Here is a 26,335-nt window from a genome sequence, read left to right as displayed (position 1 = left end):
CTTCCTGTGGCAGCTGCCAAGGAAAACCAGACCCTTTTAGTTCAGCCTCTCTGCTGCTGACAGGAAGGCAGGTTTTAGACACCCCAGTGCTAAGGCTTTGGGCACTTGTCAGCAGCACCAGGGGTGGAAGGGAACAGCCAGAACTCCTGACGCAGCTCCGAGCTGGGTACAGAAGGAGTCTATTTAAAGGAGTTGGAGCCTTTCTAACCTACCTTTCTTTGAAAGGAAAAAAGCCCACCTAAATATATCCTGCCAGAATTAGAGCTTTTAACCTGTTTGCCTCCTGCAGCCCATTGTCCGGCTCACCAAGAGCTGTTTCCCTGGAAATGGCAGTGCAGGCTAATTGCTGTTTGAAGCTTTTCCTCCTACGGAGCAGTGCAGCAGCCTTGGAATGCTGATCCCTTCCCTGACAGCAGAAAAGGCTTCCTGAGCTATTTCTCCCCAGTTTTCTCCCTCTACAAGCAAGATTTAACCAGGAGAATTTCCCTGCAGAAGCCACCCTAGAGTGGGTACAAAGGAGGAACTGCTGGGGACACACACATGGACTGACAGCTCCAGCTGAGCTCAGGGGACCCTCAGCAGTGGGATGAACCCACAGCTTTCCCTGCAGGTGAGGAGTTAAGGCAGCCAGGCAAGGAAGAAATGCAAACAAGAGGAAAAGCACATCTGATTTATGCTTGCTTTTTTTTTTTGCCTAAGCTCATGAGAAGAGCAGGTTGTCAGAAGGCAGAACAGACATTTTGGTGACAGCTTCTTATTTAACGTAATTGCTACACCTCAGAAAAAGAAGAAAAAAAAATATGCCTTATCATGAGCCAAGACGATTTTCCTCCAAGAAATCCTTGACGTTTGTTGTTTCCATTGAGCTCTGCAGGGGAGAGCCCTGCTCCCAGACAGCAGCTGGGGCTGGGGAAGCCACTTTCTGGAAAGGGAGGAAGGCTGGGGAGGAATGTGGCACGGCAGTGCCCTCTTTGGGCACAGCCACCCACCGTGCTTGGTTCTCACTGGGTTCAGCTACATCTCTCCTTCAGGAGCTGGGACACACAAGGAACTTTGTTCTACACAGCAGGTATTTGCTCTGGTAGCCTCACCCTTCCCAGGAACCTGCCAGAGCCAGGCTACAGAGTGCAAGAGAAGCCATCCAGACCCCCCTGCTTCATCCTGCCACGAGCTCCTCACACAAACCCCATGGAGAGCAGTGACCAGGTGTCTGGAGACACTGAGACACTTGGGTCCATTGAAAAAGCAGTTTGAGGGAGTGTTGAGGAAGCTTTGCCAACTTAAGAAAGGTACCTGGAGCCATGCAACAATGTCCCTGCAGCTTGAGTCAAACTTCTGGATGGGTAACACTCCTTCAGCCTTGCTCTGCTCCAGCCCTTCTTGGCTGCAAGTCTGGTTGGGCTTTCCAAGGGGAAAGGCAGCTGATGGAGACTATTCCTGGGTTCTTTGCTGGCACACAACAACGCTGTAATCAATCACCTCTGAGGTTAACTGGATCAGGTTCTTCAACAAGCTCTCTGGAGGGGCAGGACTTCCTTTTCTATACATTAAGCCATTTTAATAACACTCTGGTAGGTCTCAACATTGTGCTGCCCCTGTGATGCTCCTCATTGTACCACTGCCAGTAATGGGGAGTCTATTGCAGGAGATCAGGGGTGAGCTACAGAGAACCACAAACAGCAGAGAAAACTGAACGAGTTTAGAAATTGTCAGCTTTAGCAGCAACACCAGAGTCCAACTGTGCCCATGCCCAGAACAATCAGCCCCATGCTGCACATGGTATTGGAGTCACAGCAATGTCTTTGGCTCTTACCCTGAAAGATTTCACAGGACTGGAGATGCGTCAGAGCTCTAACAGGCACCACACAAAAAAACCCCAGTGCTCTCAGTGTAACACAACATGACTATTTGCTTGCAAAAATGACTCAGTTTCTCTGTCCCTGGACCTTGCAGGTGTTTGGTGAACAGCCTGCATGTGCTGAGGGTAATCACAGCCCTGCCAGAGGTTAGACAGCCCGGAGGACACGGCCACATTTATCTCCAGCACGAGTTGAGTGAGCAGCTCCCGAGGGTGAGAGCTAATCTGTGCAGCCCTGAACGAAGCAGCCGCTCTCTCACACCTGCAGCCTCCCTGGGGAGAAGTGGAGGACAAGGCCTGAATGGGATTAGTACAGAGGAGAAAGGGATGTCTAGGGCTGTGCCTTGGCTGCTGCCAGGCATGTGCCTGGGCAAGGGTCTGCCTTGGCTGTCCTCATGATGCTGAGGGCTGGAGGCTGGGAATGTCTCCATGGGTCTGCTGGGGAGTGAACAGGTCTTCAGCCTCACACCCTTTCTGGTCTCCCAGCACAAGGTGGAGGGAGGTGGCCAGGCAGCATGTGGAATCTGCTTCCCCATGCACCCATATGCCCCAGAGCAGAAGTGAGGGACTTGTCCTCATGGCACAGCCAGTGCCAATGGTTTCTGGGCAGTCACAATCATTTCTGATCAGACTGATATCCCCAGTGACTAACCACAGGATAAGGCCACGGGGAAGCAGCTGTAAAACACTAATTATTCCCACCCCAGCCCTCACTCATTAGCCAAACCAAGAGATCCCACCAGTCCAACTCCCTGGGGAAAGAATCCCACCGTGAGGAATGAGCTCCCTTGCTTCTCTCATTTCAGTCTCTTCCAACCTCACAATTCCCTGTTATCCTAAGAGCCCAACTCCATTTCAGGGGTTTACTAGACACATGGCTTAGGCTGATGAAGAACACAGAGGTCAGAGGGTGTAAAAGCCACCTAAACAGCACCAGCAAAATGCAATGGGCTGCAGAAGAGCCTTTCATTAGCAACCCACATTTAAAGCTGGGCTACAAACCACTGCGGTACTGAGCAGCAAAACTGTGGTCCACGATCAGCCCTTTCCCAGGGAAATATCCCCTTGCTAGAATAGGCAGCAGGACCCTCAGCCCCAGCCAGGAACCAGCTCCCAGCTGAGGTTACTCCTGCATAATTCCAGAGGATCCTACAGCCCAAAAGCAGTTCTTGGGGCCAGGAGAACCAGCAGGGTCTGAGGTCAGGACATAACTCAGCTGAAGGCTGTGGAATCAGGTGGGGCTGGGACTGTACAGACCTGCAGAGCAGGGGTGGTGTAGAGGGAGTGCTGAGTAGATCACAGGATAATACAGACCTTATTCAGCCATCTCCAAGGCTCTCTGAAAAGGACCCTGGAGCTTGGGAGCACAGGCATTTATCCCTGTTGCCCCTTGGCCCACAGGAGCACCCATCTTCACCCCCCCCACTACCATCATTCTCAGGAGACCATGCTCTGCTTTGCTCATGCACACAGAAAACAGCTCAAACCAGGGAGAAAAGGGAGAAAAAGGCAAACACTCTGCTCTCCACCCACCTCCTAACCCTGGTGTCCAACCTGCTCTCCCTTCCAACTCATCAGCATCCACAGGCCTTGCTCCTCAGCCACCTGAATGGTGCAGGAGCTGAAAGAAAGCCAGGACTCTGGCTCCAAGTCATTAACCCTTTTCCTTGTGACTGGGTAACCCTTCTTCAGCCCACTCAAGCCTCCCCCAGGGCTGGCAGGGGTATGGTGCTGCACAACACAGTGCCTCAGCTCCAGGAGGCTTGAGCTGCTCCCTTCTCCCCTTTGGCTTCATGGAAGTGCATAACAAGATCTTGGCACAAGCTGAGGAAATTGCCTTCCTTTATCTTGCCCAGGCTAATCAGGGAAGGAGAACACAAGCAACAGCCAGAACACTGTTCTCCTGCAGGCAGCAGAGCCCAGCAGTGAAGGAGTCAGCAGCCCCTTTGCCTCTCAGCTTTCCATTTCATTTGCATTTCATGTTCAGGAGCTGCCCAGCTCAGCATCTGCCCTACAAAGGGCAGGGGATGCTCCAGGGTCAGATTCCTGCTCTGCAGGTCAGCCACGGAGAGAGGAGACATGCTCCCTGCAGCCCCTGCTCACCACATCACGAGGCATCACCAAGTGCACGAGGAAGAGGTCAGGCTCAAGAAACAAAACCAGAAACCCTTCGGCAGTGTCCTGGCACGCTCAGCCTAGAAAGAAGCAGGTCACGCTTCTCCATGGATACTTGGACCAGGATATTAGAGAGGATCATCACAGCAGGCAGGCAGTGGTCCAAACTCACTGTTTTTAGGCATTTGAGAAGCCAGGATTTGCCCGCATGAGCTCCCGGGAATTATCCCAACTGTCCCCACGGCACAGAGTTCACTGTAGCATCAGAGGCTCTTCCTGCAAGATCCTCTGTAACAAATGGCCCAGCAGCATGCCAGATGGATAATCAATCCCAGCACCACTAACCACCCGCTCCTGGGAGCACAGAACACTTCCCGTGCCCACAAACAGGAACTATAGATGAGGCTCAATTGGAGATGATGGTGGATGGCAAAATCCACCGTGCACAACAACTGCTGCACTGGCAGGCTCAGCGGGGTCTGACCAGGGACAAGGCTGCCAGAGGATACAACTGGGCTGTTTTGCAATAATTTGTCCAAGTCTGCATGGAACACGAGGGTTTCAGCAGTGCCTCTGGAGCCAAACCAAGACCAGGACCTCAGCACAGATCCTACACAAACACACTTCCAGTAAATCCCAGCCCCACGTGAGGGGAAGGGGAACAGCTCTACCTCCCCATTTTCCAATGGTCCTTGGGAAGCATAACAAGGTGAAGGCAGTGGTTTGACATTGGATGAGATGAAGTACTTTGATAAATGTCCAACTTCTTTCCCCAAAGAGCCATCAGGGAGATTCTCCTAAAGATGTTGCTGGTCTGGGTGGCAAGACACAGCCCACTGGTCCATGAACGAGAGAAGGGAGAGCTTCTCCATCCCCAAAACAAAGGAGGCTGATCTCCTCCCTCAACCCAGATAAAATGGAGATAAAAATCACATGGAGGCTGCAGGAACTGAAGTCTCCCTGTCCTATTTGGACACTCTCCGAGCATGGGGCTGGAGGGCAGCTCTGCCCCTCAGCCCAGCTCATCCTGGAGGAGCTGATGTCTCACAGGTAAACAGCTCAGCCAACTTCAGAGGAATTGGTCACAGGGCTACGTGTCAGCAGAGCTTCTGTACAGCATCTCTGCAGCTCCAAGCAACAGCCTCTGCCAGGGAGAGAAGGAAAAAAAATAGCCTTGAGCCATCACGCTGCAAAGACACCATCCCTGGTCCTGTTGGCTTGAAGGACAAGCGTGGAGCACCTAATTTTCTTTGGCCTCATTGATTTTCTGCAGCTCTCTGCCCTCAGATCTACAGTGAGGTGGCTTGTTCAGCCTTGGCAGCAGCTCTGGAGCAGGATGAGGACACCCATATCCTGCTGGGGCAAATGAAACAAAGGGCAGAGACAGCAAAAGGCACCGTGGGACGGTTGGGTTAACACAGCCATGAAGTGAGGATGGCATTCCTGCCCCTTGGCCTGTTCCCATGCCCTAGGACAGGGACTGCTTCGAGAAAACTGGGCTGCCTGGGTGACAGTCAGCTCCTTCATCAGCTCCTCATATCCCCAGAAGGCAGGATCCACCCAGAGCCAGCCCTGCCTGCCTGGCAGCCACACTCACAAGCTTTTCAAGTCTCTCACATCCCAGCCTGGAAAGCAAACTACAGCAATTACCAGCACTCACTGCTGTGAATGGCAACACTCTGTAAATAAATTACATCTCGGAAATTAATAAGTGTTGCCTAATTGAGGCTTAGCATCTTAAATTCCTAAAAATCCTTATAAGACGACAGAAAAGGAAGAAGGAAAGACATTTTCTTGGCTGGAGAGCCCTAATCCAGCCCTAGCAGTAGGCAGGACACCCGAGGAGACTCAGCCCTGCCTGTTAGGGTCTTGTCATGCTCCAGCAACAGGACATGTTACATCCCAGGGTCAGTCCAATTTCTCCTGCCAGCAGAGCAGCAGCACTGCAAATGGCTTCTAAATATCAAGCTGGCACTCGAGGCAGAGCACTACATGCACCATGAATGAAAAGAAACCAAATCAGGGAGCAGCAGTCCAGCCTGGGCCTCCATACTCGAGGCAGAGAACCCTTGGGCATTCAGCATTTGCAGTGCAGGAAGCTCAGTGTTCCTCCTTCTCCTCCTCCTGATGGCTGCCAGCTCTTTGGTGTGTTCCATGACAGTGAGAAGCCAGTATGGATGAGCTCTGGTTACCTGGGAGCATTCAGAGCTTCTGGTGCTGTGTGGGGAAATCATTTTGGAGCCAAACATCACAGATTCCCAGCAGACAACTCCCCTGGCAGCTTCCTCTGGCCTGCCAGCTCTCCCATGCCAAGCCTGCTCCATCCAGCCTCCAAGCAATCTGTCCCTGTGCAGGGAGCAATGTGTTGTCCAGATCTTTTCTTTGCCTGGGGCACACATGGACTCATGCCCGATGAGAAGCAAGTCAGAACCACACTTGTGTGTGATGCTGATATTTTGGTTCTCCTTCAGATTCCTCCCATCCACCTCCCAGACACCCAGGGTTCCCAATGGACTCCATCCCCCAGCCTGTTAATGGGAGATCAGGAAACAAGTAACTGGGATAACAGCATTTTCCAGACCTCCAGCTCACTGGGATTGTTGTCCATCCTCCCCAGGGAGATGGACACACATCCCATGGCACACAGAACTGGCACTGCTATGCAGCCAGTGTCCCCCTCCCTGCTGCACACACAGGTACCTTGAAGGTTAAAGCACTAATCCCCTTTTCTCCTGCCCACGTCATTAGCACATCCAGGTGAGCAGCAAACACAGCCCCTGACACTGAGCACTGGTTTTCCTCTCCACTGACTCCCCGGGGCCTGGCATGGAGAAACCTTAATGGATCCGACACAACTCCTAGCACAGAGCAGCTCCACTGTTTGATGCAAAGTTTAATTTGATTTCTCACTTGAATAGCTGAGACATCCTTGATGTGCATCCTTCAGCTCCTTCCAGACAAATCTGCTGCATACAATTAGCACCAGGAGTCACCTGCATCTCACCATCCTCCCCCTTTGCTCCACTGCAACCTCCACCAGCACCTCCCAGGGCTACAGAGCAGCCCTGCTCTCTCTCCTTTGGAAAAGGCTTTCCATGGCATTCACCCTTCTTTAGAAAGGGAAAAGCTGGAATTAAACAGTGGTGATGGGGAGCTGATGGAGGAGGCAGAGGCCAAGGCAGGAGTGGCAGCAGCTTTCCCAGCTCAGTCTCCAGCAGCAATCCCTGCGGGAGCACAGTCCCAGGCAACAGCAATCCTTGCTGCTCCAAGCTGCTCCATTCCTCCCCAAAACCAGCTGCATTTCAGCAAGGCTTGGATCAGCTGTACAGCCCTTGAAGAGCAGCACAGTACAATGTTCTGGAAACAGGGAACAAACATTGTGATTGCCATGAAAATATGGGAAGCACAGGTGGGAACATGGTGTTCCTTTTTTTTTTTTCTTTTTTTTTTTTTTTTATATAAAAATCTCGAGCTTTTTCTGGCATCTGTTTTCAGGACATCCTGAACTTCAGCCTACAATCCACAAAGCCTGGGCACCATAAACCGGCTGAACCAGGGTCACTGTCAGGACAGGAGGGAGACCCACAGCTTTCCAAAGCCTTGGAGAACAGTGTTGTCCTGTACCACAGTGAGACACAGGCAAAGGTCTCACCTGAAACTGGAGAGCCTCCACAGGCTCCATCTGTTCTCTGGTTCAAAACTCACTGGCAAGCCAGCTCGACTGAATCCATTCCCTTCCCAAAGCTCTGAAGCACAATAGTTGATTTAAAAACCTTACAGCAAACTGTTGGGGAGTGAAAAATGGATTTTCAGGCATTAAAGCCCAGACCGAGGAGAAAACAGACACCTTTGATTGAGAAATCAATGCTTGGGTTTTACAGCACTTCACACTCAGCAGCAGCAAAGCCCTGCCTGCACCTCATCCCTCCAGGGCAGGGGGGCAAAAACCACCTGAAAGCAGAGAAATGGGACACTCTGGTGCTTCCCATGGTCTTACCAAAGCCAAACAGGCTTTGAGGACCTTCAGTCCATGGAGCAAAACATGTTTTCAAAAGAGACCCTCCGGATGATAAACTGACAGGGAAAGGGTCCCTGTCATAGTGTTCAAAAAGGGCTTCTCCTGGCTGCTCTCAGGGCTGAGGGCTGGTCTCTCCTCACCCCCTGCCAGCCAAGACCCTCAGCCACCTGATCCAGTGGGTGACATTCCTGCTTATGGCAGGGGGTTGGAATTAGATGGTCTTTAAGGTCCCTTCCAACCTAAACCATCCTCTAATTCTCTGATCTCTCCCAGTCCAATTCACAAGGTGATCCCCACCCAATACAGCACACAGGAGCTGCTGCTGCTCTGCCAACCAGCCCTGGGTGCAAAAGAGGAAAAGAAAAAAGAAAAAAAAAAGTAAAAAAAAAAAATTAAAACCAGAGCTTGGGATTGATGAAGATGCCAGAGGGAAGGAGCAAGTCACAAAGGGAAGAGGAGGAACAATCTCTGCACCCAATAGGGATGTTACAAGCGAGAGAGACATGCTGACAAATTAAAACAGACCACGAGAACCCCTGATATGTTTTAAAGCCTTCTCTCAGCTTTCTTCTTCTCCTTTGTATGTTGGAAATTCATCTTCAACTGCAATCGCAATGCCCCCAGAGGGAAAAACACCCCAGCACAAGGCAGACTTCCCTCTAGGCAATGTGAGTCTGTACTACCAGAGCAAAAAAGGCTTTCATCTCAAAATCATTCATTTCCAGAGCACTTGACCCAAAAGGAAGTCTCCTTTATTTCTATAAAAGTCACTTTCTCTACCGAAATCCCGTGGCCTCGGAAGGGAGCTGGGAGGCAGCTTTCTGCACTTCCATTGCCTGCTCAGAGCCCAGCTGCAGCAAGCAGTGCCTGCCATCACTGCTGGGACACGGCTGGGGCACAGACCAGCCCTGCTCCTGCAGCACCAGGATGACAGCAGACCCCAGGGCTGGGAGCTCAGGGACCTCCCCTGCTCCCCAGAGAGCTCCTCTGGCCCTGCCAGGCTCCACGAGCCCCTTCTGCCCAGAGATGGTGGCAGAGAGGGGGCCTTCTCTGACTATTTCCATCCTTCAGGAAGAGCCAATGCAGCAGGTGCAGTAGTTGGCATCTGACTTGTTTCTCTTCAGATGCTCCAAGCCAGAAGCGATCCCTTTCCCAGCAGGAAGCCATGGATACAAGGGTGTATCCTCAGCACCCGGGTGAATTTGGACAGCTCTGTGGTGCTACCAGATGTGCCACACAGAAATCAGCTTGTGCAGACAGCGGGGTCAGGGCCTGGGGAGCTGCTTCTGCCCAGGGAGCTGTGCTGACTCCATGAGAAGCCAGTTGTGATCCACACCTCCAGGAGCTCCCAGATCAAGGGATGTTCCTGTGAGGCACTCAGGCCTGGAATGGAGGGGAAAAGTGGTACCAGCAGTTCAGCAGGAGGGAGGAGAAAGGCTGTTTGCCAGAACCAGCAGGCAGCCAGGCAGCTGGTGTGGGTGAGATGAGAGCTCCTGGCTCCCACAGCCACCTGAACTCGGGGGAAGATGCCACCATGGACAAAGATCTCCAAACTAAGGCTCCCAGCCCAGCTTTGACCCTTGTGAGTGGCAGGACAGGGGCACCACGTGCTGGTTACACACACCCCTGTTCTATCCTACAGGACACTGAACGACACTTGCTTAGCTGGGACACAGCTCAGTAAGGCAACCCCGGGCTCATAAAGTCATAGTCCTGCACAAGCCACTGTTCCCATGCTGAGTTTTGCAATGGATGTGCAGCACAATGGCCCAGACTCAGGTGAGGGAAAGGACAAAGAGCCCACATTTCTACCCCTCCAACCTGAAAAGAACCTGAATCCCAGTCCCTAACGTGCTGGAAAGAACCCAGGGACTCACAAGGCTGGTTGTGCAAGAGCTCTGTTAATTCCATGTTTTTTAAGCAGCCCTTGGAGTTCTTTTGAGTGCCTGCTGTTGAGATCCCTGCAAACAGCTCCTGAGCATGAGCTCTGCTCTCTCCCACTGCATCTGTGTGTGTTTAGGTCTGGCTTACTCGACAGGCTCGGCCATCCTGGAGGGAGCAGATTTATCAGGCAGGACTGGCAATAAAGATAAGAGTGTTGGTGATGATTCCTGAAGTTGAATTGCTCCCAGTGCACTGGGAGGGCATATCCAGTGCAGGACACCTACAGAGTTCTATAGAATAAATATGACCTGCTTCAGTTTATATAAACCAGCTCCACAGAAGCATTAAACCCAAACAGTACTGCCCTTACAGGGAAGAAACAGGAGGAGCTGGGATATCTGAATTGCCTTTCCAGTGAGGAGGCAGTCTGCTGGAGGCACTGGTTGTAGAGCATGCAGAGGCAGCACACACACCCTCACACACACCCTCGGTACGTCACCCAGAGGATGTAGCAGCTCTGGCATCACAAGGTGATACCTGTGCCTGTGGAGGCTCTGCCTCCCACTGATGCAGCCCAACAGCATCCCAGAGCAACAAACTGACTCCAGCCCCACGTTCCTGGGGGACAGTGCACGGCCCCAACTCACAACACTGCACAAAGCAAACTGATTGCAGATTTTGCTGGCACAGCCACGCAGCAGCACAGCTCCTGCTTCCCTTCCTTCTGGGAAGTGGCACAGCACAGGCAGCTCTGCACCAGGCTGTCAGGAACAGATTCCCACTGCACTGGAATTAGAGACAGGTCCAAACAAACCTGCTCCCTTCCAGGGATTGGGGAGTCACACCTGCCTCTCTGTTTTCTGAAAAGCAGGTACAACAGTTTTGTCTGTTCAAGGTGCACCATCCCTGATCCTCTGACAGCAGCACTGAGCAAGATGCTCAGAATCAAAGGGGATTTTTGAATCAGCTTGGGTGGCCACCAGCTATTTCAGGTTGGGCTGATTTCTGCAGGCAGCATTTCTGGTGAGGCCTTTTTGAAGCTATGTCCTTCAGCTGAAACACCCCCCCAGGCCCCTCTTTTTCTGACCCCCCCAAGGAAAGTGAAATTCCTTAAGGAAAATAACTTTCAAAGCTCTCTGAGATTTAAAAGTCCTATTAAACTAATTTTTAGGATGCAGGGAAAAGAAAGCTTAAGCTAGACAAACTAGTGGAAAAACTGATCTATTAAAGCAGTGGATACTACCAGGGAAGTGAGCAATTTCCTATAAGCACCATAACCATTGCATTTCTGCTAGAGCAGACCTATCTCACCTTCCCAGCAGCATTCCCTCTACCTGCCCTGTTCCTGGAGTCCATTTCAACAGCTCCAATGGTGTGATGCACTTCAGTGACCTATTAGCTGTCACCTGCTCAAGATACAGCCATGGCACATTTGCCATTGTGTAAAAGCAGCAGCAGCAAACATAACACCCTAAATAAATGTTCAGAGGCTGCAGAGTGGTGTAATTAATCACAGGGTCTTTCACAGGCAGCAGCAGGGAGGGGGAAGCACAAGGCAAGGCTGTGGGAGGGGGTCATCAGGGCCCCCTTCTGCTGTCTGTCCCCATCCTGCCCTGCCAGAGGCTACAGGAGCCAAGGGATGAGAGACCAGGCAGCAGCTGGAGTTGGAGTCAAGGTCAAGCTCCATTTCACAGCTCATCCCATTTTGTGAGCCCCGGCAAGTGACAGTTTCCCCAGCCTGCTTTGTTTGGGCACATCCCTGATCAGCAGACAAGTAGCCCTCATTGCCAGGGTCTGCAGAGGTGCAAAGTTAAGACTGCTCCAAACCCACTCTCTGCCCTGCTGGACTTGCATCTTCCCTTTCCCACATTCCCCAGGGCCCAGACCCGCTGACACAGACAAGAGATGTCAAAGGAAGAGACAGAAGGAACAGCTTAAACACCCTGAACTGCATCCCTCCAAATCCTCCCTTGGCAGACAACCAGCTCTCAGCTCTCCTTCCCTGCAGTTATCTCCTCCTGCAATCCCTGGGAATGTACTCCGTTGGGATGCTGGCTCCTGCTCCCCACCCAGCAGCTGAATAGCTGCACCAAGGGACACAAAGTCTGGGGACTGCTTGGGGAAAAAAACCCAGGAAGCCTCAAATTTAAGACACAGCAGAGTCTAGGACACAGCACACCTCTGTCAGCACGCCTTGCTGCCCAACAGCAATGCTCTCCCTCGACAGCCGGCCCCCAAGTTCATCAGCAGAAGCAACTGGAATAGCTTAAACCTGGGAGAAACCTCCACCATCACCACTTGAGAAAGTCTTCAGGGACTCTTGGACTCACCAGGATGGCAGAAATGGCAAGCTGGGAGCCAGCAGGACTTCTCCAGGGCGAGCTGACTGATGCCTTGGCTGAGCCCTCTGCTCTTCCCGACCTGAATCCTCCCTCATCCAAGGACACTGGTCAATGCGGAGGTGTCCTCCTGATTCAGAGGGGCACTGCCCTCCCCTGAAGAGACAGAGACAAGAAAAGGTGTTTTTAGTTCCTGACATTGAGCAGAAAACTAAAGCATAAGTCCTAAAGGCTGTGTCAGCATTCACCCTGAGCCCCAAGGTCAGCCCACCTGAGTCATGCCTCCTCTTCCTCCCTTTTTTTCAGCCCCACACCCTGCTCTCTCCAGAAGGCTGGCATTCTCCTGCTCTGACCAGCTGCTGGAGCAACACACCAAAGCACTGCAGAGCAGAAGAAAAAAAAAACCCCAAACATATATATAGCAGCCTTTGAGCCAAGCTTTTAATATTTCATCTTTCTTTTTCTGCCAGAAGAAAGTAAATTCCTTATGCTGGCTGGGCTGCAACCTCACCACCACATCCCTGTGCCTCAGACAGCCCTGGCTGCCAGCCCCTCCAGGCAGATGGGGAGTGCAAAGGCTCATCTTCCTCCCACACAACCCCTTCTGCTCCGGCGTCCCTTGACACTGGTCAGGCAGCACAGTGGGGAGGAGGCACTGAGGGGACAGGGAGGCCTGGGCAGCTGCCTAGGAACTGCGGAGTTCAAGATGCTGCAGAGAACCCCACACTGAGCTCCACGAGGCACTCGGACGCCTCGATGGACCCCCTCTGGTGGAAGAACTTGTCCGGGAAAGGTGACAGGTCAGCAGGCACCAGGTCACCCCGAGTGGCATCTGCCAATCCCCGCCACCGAGCTCCGCGTCAAAGCCAGCCGCCATCCCACCGGCACACAAACCATCCATCAGGCATCATCTGTGTCAAAGCCAGTTTTTATTTGTAAATTTAATGTCTGTAAAGTATTTTGGCTTTAAATTATTCCACAGCCTCCCCTCGGTTCAGCAGCGCTTCCCCGTCTAGACAGAACAATCTTGTTGTCAGCGAAACAGATTCGCCCTGACATCCCCGCCGCGATGCCGCTGCTGTTTTGTAGAATGGAAAAGAGCTAAAAAGCCCTTTCTTTACTGTTTTGAAATGTGATTCCTGTCCATTCAACTTCAAACAAACGCCTCAATAAATAATCGTGCTGTCTTTGGTTTGATCTCTCCGTGTTGGGAAGATGCACGGACGGAGAAACGGGGCATGGCTCAGCGTCTGTTGGGTCTGGCATCTCCCAGTGCTGCCTGCAGCGTGCCTGCTCTCCTGGGAGCAAGGGATTCCCACTTCTCCTGCTCTGTCTTTCAAACCCACCTGCTTTGGCTCTCTCCTGGGCTGCAGAGCAAGGACTGGAGTGTGGAGATCTCTGTGGCAGCAAAGTCCCTGCTCCCAAACACTGATCTGTCTGATCCTCTGCGGGACAAACCTTGGATGGCTGGTAGGGAGATGCAGGACAGGCATCAGCAGCCTGAAAGAGATATTAAACCAAGTCAAAACACATTTTGCATATCACTTTTGTTGCCAGGTCTCTGCCAGCATGAAAGACTACAAATACTTCCATTATAATTTAAAAAGTACTTTTTCCCCTTGTGCACCAAGGCAAAGGTAAACGAGAACGAGCATTCAGCAGCACCTCCTGTCAGCCTGAGGTACTTGGAGAGAGAAAACAGCCTGATCCAGCCAAAAATAACATTGCTCCCCTTTTGCTGTCAGTGACACATCCTTGATGTCTGCAGTCAGAAGTGACAGGTACCAGTTGGGGATCTTTCCATCTCCTCTCCTGGTAAGACGGCCACCCACGTGGCAGCAGGGAGGTGATCTCTACCTTGTTCAAGGCATTCCCTGCCTGGGCATCATCCAGGGGAAAGGCACAGCCCCAGAACTAAGCCCCTTTGGAGCTGGACACAATCACACGGGAACAGAGGGGCCTCCGTCAGAGCAAGCTGAAGGTCAAGAGCTCAGCCCCAGGGATGCCTCTCCAGGGTGCCTGCAAGCCAGGTGGGGATGGAGAAGAGTCTGAACTCATCAACAGGCACATCTACGGGTGGAAAAGGGACACATTACCTGATTTTAATCCCCAAATGCTCACAGACCTCCAGGAGGTGCCCAGTATCAGACTGTATCAGACTGTAACAGTAACAGACTGTATCAGTCCTCCTGCATTAACATTTAATCCCAATGCCAGAGCATCACACTATAGATCAACTGCAAAAGCACTACACAGAGAAAGAGACACTTGCCTCTAAATATTCAAGCAGAAAAAGTGCCTCTGAATATTCAAATAGGAAAAATGAAATCATGAAGCAAGAACTTGTTTTCTGCACAGGCACCACCATCCAGCAGCGCAATGGGAAGAGCTACACAAGAAAGAGCTGCTTCAGGGCACCTCCACCCCTGCTTCCCACCCTTCACCTCATTAATTCATCCCTGTCCTGCCCCCTGTGGAGATATTAACCCACTCCCAGGAGCAGTCAGGAGTTTCCCCCAGGGGCAAGCTAGCTCTGTCCCATAGGGAACAGGTCCCCTTGGCTGTGCCACAGCCAAAGCCCCACATTTGGAGCAGCCCCCAGCACACCCACCCCAGCCAGGAGCAGATGGCCCCGGGATCCAGAGAGGCAAAGCGGGGGAAGATTCCACCATCCCAGGATGTGCCGTGCAGAATCAGCCCAAAGGACTGAGTGTTCCAGGGAAAATAGCACCAGGAAAGCATGGCAAACAGCATATGGATGTGGCCCTTCCTGGGTGCATTGAGACCATCCCACACAAGATCCTCCACAAGCACAGAACCCAGAGAGGGCTGAGAGCATCCTGCAGCAGCAAGTTCTACTTTCTGCCTCCTCCTTTACCCAACAGTATTATTTTACCAGCTCATGAATTCAGTGAGAAGGGTTTGCCCTGGGTCCGGGGGACCAGCAATCACTCCTTTGATCAAACCTGTACCTTCAGCACCTGCTCACTGTTGATGGAGAGCTGAGCAACCTTTCTCTCCTCACCCCCTCCACCTGCACCAGCCCTGCTGATGACCAGATCCATGATAAATGGAGTTAGAGCTGCAGTGGAGTGTTTGCTGTCCTCCTGGGATGGAGGTGTTAATGCATGGGCTGAGCTGGGGGCGGGGGAGTGAAGTGCTGAAAAATGATGCAGGCAAAGCTCATTATCACATCCTTAATAGCCCTGAAATTGCTGTGAGGGCCTCTGTCAGTTCTGCTCCCCTTGGGTGGTAGGGAGCCATCCCCATCTGTCTCAGCAGCAGGGCCTGGTCCCCTCTCCAGAGCCGCTGGCCACCCAAGCAGACAGGGCACCTCCACACTTGGAGCCAACGTCTCCACACCAGGTATTCCTGAGAGGAGCTGCAGAGGAGAAGTCGTGCTGGCTCAGCTCAGCACCTCTGCTCCAGATCCATTGACTCCAGGAGGGGGCACTGGCCTCAAGCATCCAGATTTTACTCCTACACTCTGCTCCTGCCCTCCACGACGAGAGGCAGAACGTGCCTCAATCTCCCTGCCTGTATGAAGGAGCTGTAACATCTTCCATCCACCTCGGTGAATATCTTTTGCTTTTAGTTCTTCTTGGGCACTCACAGAGCTTTACTGATATACATTTTGGGGAATTTTCAGCCAGTTCAGAGGTGCTGATGGCACTTCCAAGGTCACCCACCACCTGGGCCATGGCTCTGCTCAGGTGTGTTTTCAAGTGAACTCATCATCACAGAATCCCAGAACAGTTTGGGTTGGGAGGGACCTTAAAGGTCATCTAATTCCACCCCCTTCCACTAGACCAGGTTGCTCAGAGCCCCATCCAACCTGGCCTTGGACACTTAACACATCCTGGCGTGTGCTGGTGCTCTCTCCAGTGGGAGATGGATGTGGACACCAACCACTTGGCTCCAACACACCCTGAGCAGCTCAGCCCCCACCAGTGACAGCAGGTGCTCGAGGTACTGGTTTGATCCAAGGAGCAATTGCTGGTCCCCCAGATCCAGGGCAAACCCTTCTCACTGAATTCATGAGCTGGTAAAATAATACTGTTGGGTGAAGGAGGGGGCACAGGGCAGGAGTAGGTCCCATGTCAGCACAGAGCTGGTGGCTGCACCTTTAAGTGCTGCATCTCAGTTCCACTTCTCCTGACACCTGCACCAAAGGGATTTGACGGCTCCCAAGAAATGCCAAGCCAAGAAGCTTTTAAGAACTCCTGAACTGCCTTTTTAAGAGGCAGGGCACATGTGCAGCTAATCCAGTCTTAAAACTAATGATTTAATTTACCTTAGGAGAAGCAAACCAGCATAAATTAATATCTCCCAGTAGTATAACATAACCATGTTTTATCTAGAGATTATGTTGATTAAATCATCAAGTGCCATAATCTTCCTTTCGTACCTCAATAAAAAAAAATCCCTAAAAATATAGATATAGCCTTCTAAGCCACAGGAGGGAAGTGCACATTCATCTCCAAGCACTCTCCTCGCTCAGCAGTGCGTGCACATGAGACTCCCCACCCTGGAAGGAGCTGCTCCAGCTGGTGCAGTAAGGAGGGGGAAAATGAAGCTACGTGTTCCGAATGGAAGCGATGCCAGGAGGTGAAGGAGCTTGGAGTCAGTACAGGAGCCACACTCGTGGGGTTTCACTCTGCAAATGTGACTGAAGAGATCAGATCTGACTTCTCAAGGCCGTGTATCTGCTTTCAGGGTGTAAGACACCAAGGCCATTAGTCACACAAGCTGGAAATTCAAGTGGGCTCAGTTCCACCACGCAGGGAGACGGTGCCTGAGCAGAGGGGGAAAGCACAGAGGCCCATTTCAAACATTTCCCTCCCACCCCTCTAATCTCATTTCTGCTTGTTCCCACTTGCTTTGCTCTCCACTGAACTGAAGGACTACACCACCCACCCTGGTGAATCAACAAGACCTACCTTGGCTCTTTCCAACCGAGTCTGCACCTGCCAGGGGTTGTTTTTCAGACAAAGCCTGTTCCTGCGGGACTCAGCTGCAAACCCTCTCCTGCAGCTCTCTGCCAGGTAATCATGCACGGGCACTTCAGGTTTAATGGCTTTGTCTGCTGGCTGTTTGGATTGCTGGAGAGCTCTTGGGCAGGGCACTTCAGAAGCACAACACCTTTCATTTAAAGCCAATTCAGAGCCTCAGTGGTGAGTCTGAAAGCTTCCCTGGAGAAGGACAAAGGATTTGTTAGGAGAAGGTGTCCAAGGCCAAAACAACATCCCTAACATCAACAGAAAGCTCCTGCCATGAGAGAGCAAAACCTAAACACTCTTTATACTGACCACTGACACCAGCAGCAGGTCTCCAGCAAACAACCTGGATTTATAAGGCCAAGTCTCAACATGAGGAACATTGACTCACCCTCCTAGCCCCTGGTGTTGGTGTTTATGAAATAAGTGGATTTTGCATAGAAAGGGCAATTAACAGATGTTGTTGTGTTTGGTTATTGGGAAGTTGGGGCAAGCAGCAAGAATCTGCCAGTGCTGCTGAGAGTGGGCTGCAGCCACCACAAGTCCCCTGCCTCAGTTTCCTCATAAACAAGGTAATTACTCCACTGTTGTAAAAGCTTGGGAGCCTTCAGGAGGAAAACAGCATTATTATCTGAAAAAATATTTTAACACCCAAATGAAGCTGTCAAGAGCAACTCCCTGCCCAGTGTCTCAGGCAGAAAACACATCTCCATTCAAACACCCTGTCCCTACAAGTAAAAAATATACATCTTGTAAAGGAACCAGTTTCAGGTTCTGTGAGGAGGTCTTTTCTCAGCAAGAGGTTTTTTTCAGAGAGGAGACCCAGTGTGCTGACTTACAGCCTTACAAATCTGGAAGCTTCAAGAAGTCTCCTGACTTTTTTTTATTATTACTCATTTCTATGGTCCTGCAAACCTGCCTGATGATTCACAGAGCAGAGGAGGGTTGTGTTTCTTTCCTTGAACTCCTTTCAAACTAAAACTCAGACCCAAGCCCTTCTCTCCCCTAGAATCAAACCTCCATGTCTTACTGTATAGAACTGAATTCCCTAAAATAATTCAGGTGGAGGACTGTAATTTCAGAACAACTCTTCACATTCTTCTGATGTCATTTTACAGTAAAAATAACCTATATCTGACCCTCTCCCTCTGCGAGTGTCTCTGTCTGCCCAGCTCTGAATAGCATTTCCCTCCTGGGCTTTGTAACCTCTACAGTCCAATTAACAGGGTCTCCAAAAGCCTGGGGACTTCATTACTTCTAAATGAAACATCTTCAAACACGCTAATGCCACTTGTCTTCTGCAGGACCCTCGTTCCAGGCAAGCCTGACATTTTGACAGACCTCCACAACTCATTTTCACCGAGGAAATGCACCATTACACAAGGTTAATTTTTTAGGATGGATAGAAAATCTCTTCCTCCAGGTAAATATTAGACAAACATCTACACACTGCGTGGAATTACATGTCAAGCCACTCGATAAAACCAACTTATCTGCCAGGAACAAGCCTGTCAAATCCTTGGCACAGATGCCTTTCTCTCCCCACTTTAAGTCTAGAGAAAGGGAGGGGAGTTCCACTCGTTTATCACCCCCACCCTGCCAGCACCACGTCTGCCTGTGCTTCAGCCTCCCTGCTGAGACAGCTGCCTTTGGAGAGGAGGATTTTGAGAGGATACCAAGAGGAAAGCCTTCCAAAGAAAATAAAAAAAGTCACAGGGGTTTCTTGGCTTCCACCCTCACTCCCAGGGCTTTAGGCACGCTGGGAGAGCACTGCTGTCTGCAAACACCACCTCTGCCACGTCTCCTCCTCACATAACAGCCTGCAGGCAGCACAGAGGGTGCTCAGCTCGCCTGTGACAGCAGCCAGCAGAGCCACATCACTCTGCTGCTGCTCACTACCAGCAGCTCATCCCTTCCCAAGGAGAAAACTCGGCTGAGGGACTTGCTCCTCACTCCAATGCTCACAGCAGACCAGACCTACAAGCGTTTGCTTTCAGGTTTTTAATACATTCTCCCTCTCCCCAAGCTGGGGGCAGAAATCTTTCACAGCAGATCAGAGCCCACAGATGTCAGACAGCTTCTCTTCCTTCTTTTGTGATGCCCTGGGAAAGCCAAAGCTGGCAGGCAGAAAGCCCAGGATACCTGGCAGGATGGACTTGATTGTCTCCAGCTAATGAGTTCCACCTTGGAGGGAGAGATCTTCATTTCCAGGGGCCTCAGGTCCTCTCTGAGCTTCATCTAGAATCTGCAGGGACACTGCCATTCCACACTCAACATCCTGCACGAGCAAATGACTCATTATCCCCAGGGAGCTGCCATCTGTCAGCCCATCACGGACAGATCTGATTAACAGAACATCCCCGTGATCTCCACCTACTGCAAAGGAGAACGTGCTCTCTCCCAGTGGTTCATGCTAACACATTCTAACTTGGGATTTGCAACGAGCCTCTCATACCCAACTACCAAACGCAGCTGACGAGCAGTAACTCGTTATCCAGAAATCATCAGGTCACTGCTCTGGGCTGAGCCAGATGGAGCCTGGATGGAGGAGGGACAAGAGGGTAACACTGAAGAAGAGGTGATGCACCCAGAGGTGAAGTTCTGATGTAGCTGAAACTCTAGAGTAAAACCTTAAGGAAGGTTAAGTTGCCCTCCAGCCCAAAGTACCAACTAAGTTGAGGAAGGCATTTCTAGCTGGATTGCAGACCCAGCTCTGAGTCTGTGGCAGATATTTGCTCTCCCAAGCCCCAACTAAGTCATCAAGTTTGTTCTCATTTACTTCTCTCCGTAGAAACCTTTGAGATTTGCATTTCAAAACTACTATAGGGGTAAAATCACTGCTGAGACAGGTAGCAGCAGGCACTGGATGCCCTTCACAGCACTGACCATGTGAGAAGGCAGGAATGCTCCTGCACTGGCAGCGGCTTCTCCTGCTCGTTCTGCTCAGCAGCAGCTGAGATTGCCACAGCAACAGGAGACAGAGGAGGAAAGTATTTCTCCAGAGCGTATTTGGTTGCTTTCAAGTGGATCGACACAGGAGAGTTCGTTTGTAAACGTCAAGAGCATGTCGGTGTGAAATTGGAAACGCGAGTGGGCGGCAGCACGGCCAGCACAGCTCAGGGGGGAGGAGATTGAACATTGGGCTCACCTGAGCAGGGTGTGGACCCAGAGACCTGCAGGAGCTCACGGGGCCTCAGCACTCATCGACTGAGCAAAGGAAAACCCTTGTCACTAAGGCTTTGTGGCTACTCCCCCCACGCTGGGCTCCAGGAGTTCTGTCTCCAAAACGCCCACCTTTGTGTGGGGGCACCACGAGCCTGAGCTGCATCCTGCTGTTTTCCCCTCAGGAAGAGGAAGACCCCAGTGCTGATGTTCCTCTGTCAGCTGAGCCATGTAACCAGACAGCAAACAGGGACAGTAAGGTCGAGCAGGAGACTGTGCTCCTCCCCAAAACAATTGAAGAGGCTCATTAAACCGGTTAATAGCAGGAGCAGCACTGACACATGCCACAGCATTTTCACTTTCCTTTGTAACAACATCCCAAAGGGCTCGAGCATTTGGCTCCAGCACTAAGTGGCACCTCAAGAGTCCAGTTGAGATGTGCCAGGAGCAAGAGAGGGCAGCTCATCCTGAAAAACACAGGAGGTAATGAACCCCTTCTTGGATGAAGAGCGAGGCTCTCTCCCTGTGCTCTGGTGGTGATGATGGCTGGGTTAAACACCCAGTGAACAAGCAGGCAGGACAATTCAACCTCACTATCCTTCACTGCTCCCCCTCACAGCAGCCATTTGAGACATCTCCTCCCTAAAGGAAAATTTGGGAGAAGCAGGATGAGAGCCAAACAAACACTTACAGTAGTCACATTTTTGTGATTCTGCTGACAGACCATTTGGAGCGCACTCAGCTCACTGAGAGAATACTGCAACAAGACAAGTGACAGACAGGGTCACAGGTCCAGGAGACCTCCTTGGTCAGAGCCATCACATCCAGCAATCCCCAGTGATAAACCAAGAACCCAGCCCCTGCCTGGCCATGCACCACATTCCTCTTCACCTGAGGCACCACATTGGTTCAACCAAGCGTTTGGCAATAAAAAGATGCAGAGGCAGTGAAAGGGCTCACTGCAATAAATTAATTAAATAAAGAAAAGTAGCAATGCCTTGGAATGTAAGTAAATATGCAACACCACCACTGAAACAGGGTGTGTAACAAGGCACGGTTGGTTGGTTGGCTGAGACACGCCGACCATCTCTCCTGGGCTCGTGCCTCTGCTTGGCTGACTGGCTGCATCCATTAATTACACCCCCATTAGGCAGGCAGGAAACCCTCCCAACCAGAGGCACCTTCCTGCTCTGTCACTCAGCCCAGGAACATGACAGATACAACAGAGCTGAGGCATAATCAAGACAGAGCACCTGCCAGGCTGGATGGATAGGGAGAAACCCCTCTGCACAGAGGCTTTGCAGATTATTAATACCTTTGGTTACATGACATGATGAAGAGGCACTGCAGGCCTCGTGAAGGCCACAGCCAGAGTTTTTGAGGTTGCTCACATCCATTACAGGTGTATAATATGTTCCCCAAGGTCTCCAGCAACTGGGGTGGCAGAGCAGCCACACATGGCAGCCACAGCCACAGCCCAGCACAGGAGCTGATGCATTTTTCATGCCCCCTGTGGCTTTCACATTACTTCAGAGCAAACAAAACCTTTCTTTCAGAAATCCATCCTCAGCACTGAGGGGTACCCAGCCCTGCTAACTGCTCCAGAGTCTGCACTGTGGGGAGGCCCTGGCACGGGTTGCCCAGAGAAGCTGTGGCTACCCCATCCCTGGAAGTGTCCAAGGCCAGGCTGGATGGAGCTCTGAGCAACCTGGGATAGTGGAAGGTGTCCCTGCCCACTGCAGGGGGTGGAATGAGATGACCTTTAAGGCCCCTCCCAACCCAAACCATTCTGTGATTCCGTGATTCCCTCCAGGATCCGCTTCCCACACCCCCCACCTCCCTTGTCCAGACACACTATGCAGCAGTCCAGGCATGAAAGCACCAACACTGCAGCTTTGCACCACAAAATATCTGCTAAATACTCACTTTCACAGCCCCTGGAAAGGCCAAGCAAGCACCTGTGTCTACTCGGATGAAATTCTCAGGGAGCAAAGCCCTGCTGTGACAGAGCCCCTCACTGGATTGCCACCAATTGTCCCTTCCTTGGAACAAACAAGGGTTTATCCATCTTGGTTTTATCCAAGGGGACAGACACTTTATTTCTGTATTTCACCCAGACTTCCAAAGCTCTTCTCAAAACAGTTATTTCAATGGAAGTGGAAACAAATCAATAGTTTTGAATTGTCTTCGGGGAGAAGGAGACCAACAGGCTGAGGCAGGGCTGGGAACTCTCCTGCCAGCTTTGCCACATTATTTCCCTTCCCTGAACTGCAAAACTTCACACTGGGTATAAAATGAGCCCTAATCAATACTCTAATGCTGAGATACCATTACAGACTGTGCATCCCTGGGTCCCAGGTCACATGTCAAACCCTCCTGCCATGTCTTACAGTTTCCTAGACAGTCTTAAAACCACAGGTTTAGCAATTCTCAATTTCAATGGATGAGGTTTTTACTACCCCAGAAATCCTGTTCCATCAGAATATTTGCCTCCTGAATTTATACTGATTTTGTACAACTGCATTACATGATTTAGTACCTTTAGTATTCAGTCTGCCCTATTACACGATGCCTTGTGATGTACAAGGTTTGGAATGTTGCTTCCTAGTCACAACAGAAAAAATATTCCTGTGACTATAATACCCTGTTAGTAAATTGTAGTTCAGGGGCAACAGGCTATTTCTTTCCCAAAATGAATAATTATTCAGTGTTAACAGGAACTTGACATGATCAGCAGCTGCCTTCAACTGTCTGCATAACAGAAATCAATTAATTGTTTATCAGACACCCGTTAGCTCCCTGAACAAAAAAGGAAAATAAACCCCAAAACAAACAAAAACTTGACCTACCTCTTCATTTAATGACAGAAGCTGACGTGGAGCTCCATCCATGTGTCCTGAGCCAACCACTCTTCAAACCCATGTCTGTCAGTGCAACCAGTCTGTTCACTTTATCACCCTTCAGTCACCAATTCCAACCATCAAGCAGAAGAACTTGACTTAGGACACCACTTTTAACCATGACTCACATTTGATATTTATTTTTGTTAAAGCTTGTTAGTTTTGATGAACTGGGTTGGCCATTAAACCAGCAGAGACGTGCAGCCAACCACCCCTGTCAAAAGAATCCTAACTCAATAAAAATAAGGAACTTCAATAAAGCGAAATGAAAAATGTATGTTTCATCACAATTCTGATTATTTTCCCCTCTCAAGATTTGGGGCAGAACACGGGGATGCAAATTAGAACTAAATGAAAAATGACAAAGCTACCTTAGGCACACAGAGTGACTGATAGCTTTCAAATTTAGGATTGATTAAATAAAGCAGTGGCTGTTTCCTGTGGGTTAGAGCTCTCTGTTCCAAAGCCCTACAAATGCCTGGCTTTGCTCAGAGCATTGCTATTTTAGAACCAAAGGCTTAAGTAACTCTTCCTGCTGCTTGTTCAGCATCTCAATTATGTGAGGGGAGTTTAGGCACCCACCCTGCTTATATACACACCAGATATTTTGCCTTTGTGTCTTTTTGTCACCTAAATGTTGTTTGAATTTTGGTCCCAGGGTACAAGGTTTCTTTGAGTGACTTTCCCCCTCTGCCTGTTTATTAATATCACGTTAGGGGGGTAAAAAACCCCAAATATTTGTGGGGTTTTCAGTGCTCATAAACCCAAAGAGTTCTGCAAGCATATTTAAAAACTAAACTAAATCAACATTTTCCATTCTTGCATAAAAAGGAGGAATCTAAATAACCAGCAGTGATGGCACTGTAAAGAGATAGATACTTAAAGTATTACAAAATATTTTGGCATCCCAAAAGTCTGACATGATGTTAAATGTTAAAGGTGCTTCCCACATTCAGCATAACATTAAAATAATGGTCCTCTAACTTTACAAAATGTGAACTGTCAGTGACAACAAGTTTTCAATAAATCATAAAAAAACCAGAAACATTAATTAGTTTTCTAAATAATTCAGTATATATTAAATGTTTAGTTTTAGAATTGGAGAAACTAAAACTAATAACAGCAAACCTCAGACACCCATTCAGATTTTCTTAGGTCATTCAGCATTTGCTGAATTGGAACAAGAACCCAAAAGCTGCTTTTTGGTTTTGTTCTGAAGGAGGAAGAACTTCAGTTACTCACAAGTGTCACAGCAATTTCTTGCTCTTTCAGGGTTTATTTTTTTAAGTTCCCTAGAAATTAAAAAAAAATTGCAAAGAATTAAGGTTTCTGTCACTCAATCACTTTGTCTCTTTACAAAATTCAAGAAAAAGCACGTGAGCTAAAAAAGACAATTTTATTTATTAGCTTTTGTCCTTGGAAAAAGCCTCTGTGCGTGAGTATGATGTCAAAAGGCCCCTGGAATTTGGCTCACTGATCTGGCTTCTGTCCATTTGAACATCTAATGGCTGGGGGGGGGATGTCTTTTTTATTTTACACGTATCAACATCACAGTTCATTTCTCAAGGCAATGGAAAAAAAAATGCTTAATATGAGTCAACAGCCAATTCCAATTTAACCCTCAATAAAAGTCTATTTTTGGCAGAAGGTTTGCCTTTCTTTAAAATTACTATAACCACGAGTAAAAAACCACTTCATAATGAGGATTAAATTGTTTCATACCTGCAGCAAAGCTGTTTCTGTTCACTGAGGGTTTGAATCCTTCAAGACTGATGATAGGCAGGCAAAGAACAGACAGAAAAGCCAATTTTCTCTTGGAATTTAAGCAAGACCTTGTCCATCTCCTTGAGTAACTTGTCTCTATTTTTCCAACCAGTGGCAGGAAATCTTCAGTTCTGCAGCTGCTGTCTATACTCTTGATCTCCACATGCCTCATCCTCACCACAGCACATCTTGAGCATCCTTTTAGGATTAAAAAAAAATGCACTGCTTCCCTGAGTGCACAACAAGGCACTGCATTTCATCATTTCCAGCCTAGCAAATGGCTCAGGCCATTACAGAACAGCCTGCCTGGAAAAACAAGGTACAATATCCAGGTACTTTGTGAGACAGATCTACTCTTTATGGTGATGACAAAGGCAGGACAGACTTTCATTTCATAAAGAAACTAAGGATGAAGTAGCCTATAAACAAAATACCTTCAGAGCAGCAGTTAAATCTGAACAAAGAGGGCTGCAAGCCCATACCCAGGACTGCCAAACCCAGAAATTATGGCTCAGAGGTTGATCCAGGGGCAAGGAATTCTGGCAGAAGGAGATTCAAGATTGGTATGGAAGAGGAGAGCACAAGTTTGAGATGAAGTTTTGCCAACTTCCACGTGGAAGCAGTGCCCTGATTCACCATGAGTTTATGCAGCCCCTGTCCCCAGTCCATCCAACACACACTGACATTCCTTCCATCCCTCACAGACTCCTCGCTGTCCTCGTTCTTCCTTGTCTTCTCCCACTCCTTGATCAACACCACAAGGTGACCCTTAGGAGAACAGCGACATCTCAGCAGTTGGGTGTCCACAGGGTTTTCAGGAGAAGGAAGTGGTTCAACAGTCCCACAGGTATTCACTTCCAGAAGACTCCAAATTCTGACCAGGGACTGCACTGGAAACCTGTGTCCCACCCCTCCATCTCCCCTTTCAACACCTCCCATGGGAAGACAGGCTTTGGCTTGGGAGAGCAGCTGTTCTTTGCCCACTGATGGTGAGCACATGTTGTAGATTCAGATTAAGATGTGGTGTTGAAGCTGTTTAATTACATTTACACAACATGCATCTGTACCTGGCTCTGAGGGAGCTGCTGCACATCCACACTCCTACCAATACCCAAAGTTACCCCAAAACAGCAGCAGAGATCAGCTGCTGTCAGCAGGTTTTATCTCCCCAACACTGAACCAAAGTTCCCAGCTGTTTCCACAAATATAGATATTGATAAAATGATATAGACAGGAAATAAATCCTGCTACTCACTTAAGCACTTTTTATTATTAGAACGATGATGTTCATTTTAAGA

At 49.8% G+C, this 26,335-nt stretch overlaps 1 long non-coding RNA gene across 1 annotated transcript; it reads right to left on the bottom strand.

Annotated features, from left to right (window-relative positions):
* Window positions 1–13,521: 13,521 nt before the first annotated feature.
* On the bottom strand, window positions 13,522–23,694 carry LOC113955775. Its single transcript, XR_003530652.1, has 3 exons — window positions 23,223–23,694; window positions 17,155–17,406; window positions 13,522–13,714 (listed from the first exon to the last, which is right to left on the bottom strand). It is a non-coding gene; the product is annotated as an uncharacterized LOC113955775 (long non-coding RNA).
* Between the last annotated feature and the right edge of the window lie 2,641 nt (window positions 23,695–26,335).

This window comes from Corapipo altera, unplaced genomic scaffold (genome assembly GCF_003945725.1).
Source record: "Corapipo altera isolate COAL_440 unplaced genomic scaffold, ASM394572v1 150, whole genome shotgun sequence".
In the NCBI taxonomy this organism is placed as follows: Eukaryota; Metazoa; Chordata; class Aves; order Passeriformes; family Pipridae; genus Corapipo; species Corapipo altera.
Note: the sequence above shows the minus strand (reverse complement) of the source record. Positions and strands in the feature narration are given on the sequence as shown.